We start from the raw sequence: 1,873 nt of genomic DNA, 5'->3' as shown, positions 1-1,873 counted from the left end.
GTGGGAGCGCTGCTGCGCTCCCAGTGCCACACTCTCCCAAGTGCGCCACGGGCTCGGCCCAAATGAAGTGATTATTAAAGGCTCACTGTGTACCAGGCACTATTCCAGGCATCGAGGACACAGCAATGACTAAAACCCCTGCCTTCGTGGGGCTTACATTGCAATGTGGGGTGACAAAAGTAACAATGTAAATGATCCAGTATGTTTAGGGAGGTAAAGCAGGGAGAGGGGCAGGGAGAGCTGGGGATGGAGGTGTCCTTTTATGGGGTGGCCAGGAAAGGCCTCACCGAGGAAGTGGTGTTTGCACAAATGCTTCAAGGGAAAAGGGAGAGACTCACACAGGTATTGGTGGGAAGCATTCTACAGAGCCGGCGGGTTAAGGCAGATGCATGCCTGGCATATCGTAGGAAGTCAGCGAGGCCCAGGAGGCTGGAGGGGAGTGATTGAGGGCAAAGATAAGGCCAGAGAGGTCATGGGGAGCAGATTGGTCCTTGCGGGCCATTTTAAAGACTTTGGCTTTTACTCTGGGAAAGATGGGTTGCTGCTGAAGAGTTTTGAGCACAGATGATGTTTTAACAGGATCCCTCTGGCTCCTGTGCTGAGAACAGACTAAATGGGGGCAAGAATGAAAGGTGGGAGGCCATGGCAACAAGAGGAGAGGAATCGAGGGCTTGGACCGGAGTGACAGATGTGCAAGTTGTGAGAAGTGGTTGCATCTGCGATATATTTGGAAGGATTTGCTGATGAAGCATGTGTGGGTGGCAGAGAGAGGAGTCAAGGATGCTGATTTAAGTAAAGATCTTACAAAGCACCCAGGGCCTGGCACATAGGGAGTGCCTGATCACAGTCACTGTCACCACTGCTAGGTATCAGTATGAGCAGGGAGGGCTGAGTCAGCAGGCAGGGGCCAGCTGGAAGATGGCACAGGAGATCTGGGACTGGACAGATGCACCGAGGCGTATAACCAGAGACAGGGTGAAGTGCTTGGAGGCCAGGAGAATGCTTTGGGGAACAGGGGTAGTCAGACCAAAGGAGACTGATGCATACAGAGAAATGGCCTTTGGAACTGTGGATTTCTAGCTTTGGCACCCTTTGTGTGCTATTTGTCAAAGTCCTGATGAGCCGTGGACTGGACTTAGTGACAGGGTCAAAGCCAGATTTAATCTATCAGGCACCAACATGAGCCAGGCACCATCCCCCAGTGACCTCCAGGACTCAGCTTCCCCTGCCCGGTGTAGGCCAGCTGATGTAGGCTGGGCTCGGCTAGGCCAATTGGCTCTGCCCCATGTGTCTCTCATCCTCCTGGGACCAGACATGTCTTTTCACAGTGATGGCAGAGATTCAAGAGGGTGAGCCTAATCTGGCAGATGCTTTTCAAGCCTTTGGACATGTCGAGGGCTCCAAACTTCCAATGACCAAAGCAAACCACAAGGCCAAATCCAAAGTCAAGGGGTGGGGAAATATACTCCACCTCTCTAATGGGAAGAGCTGGAAAATCACATTGCAAAGGGTGTGGATACATTGAGGGGGGACACTTTGGGCCCATAATCTAATCTGTTCCACCTCGCCAGGGCTGGCTCAGAAACTGGGCAGGGCAGGATCTGCAGAGAAGTGCAGAGGGAGCTGCAAGGCTTCACATTTAGATACTCACAGAAAGTGTGCTGAGGATTGAATTCAGTAGTCCTAGGGGCACAATCTCAGACATATGTGAGAGACCCCTGGGGGAGTCCCAGAGCCCCTCAAAGCCCACCAGGTAGAAGGACACCTTTTCTGGGCCGGCCCGTGGCTCACTCGGGAGAGTGTGGTGCTGATAACACCAAGGCCACGGGTTCGGATCCTATATAGGGATGGCCGGTTTGCTCACTGGCTGAGC

General features: G+C 53.0%; 1 protein-coding gene across 1 annotated transcript in view; it reads left to right on the top strand.

Annotated features, from left to right (window-relative positions):
* Window positions 1-1,873, top strand: part of LOC103606574 (CUB and sushi domain-containing protein 2-like) — a gene marked incomplete at both ends in the record, with an annotated part of 104,683 nt that overhangs the window by 102,545 nt on the left and 265 nt on the right. The window lies entirely within an intron of this gene.

This window comes from Galeopterus variegatus, unplaced genomic scaffold (assembly GCF_000696425.1).
Source record: "Galeopterus variegatus unplaced genomic scaffold, G_variegatus-3.0.2 Scaffold6705, whole genome shotgun sequence".
Lineage (NCBI taxonomy): Eukaryota > Metazoa > Chordata > Mammalia > Dermoptera > Cynocephalidae > Galeopterus > Galeopterus variegatus.
Note: the sequence above shows the minus strand (reverse complement) of the source record. Positions and strands in the feature narration are given on the sequence as shown.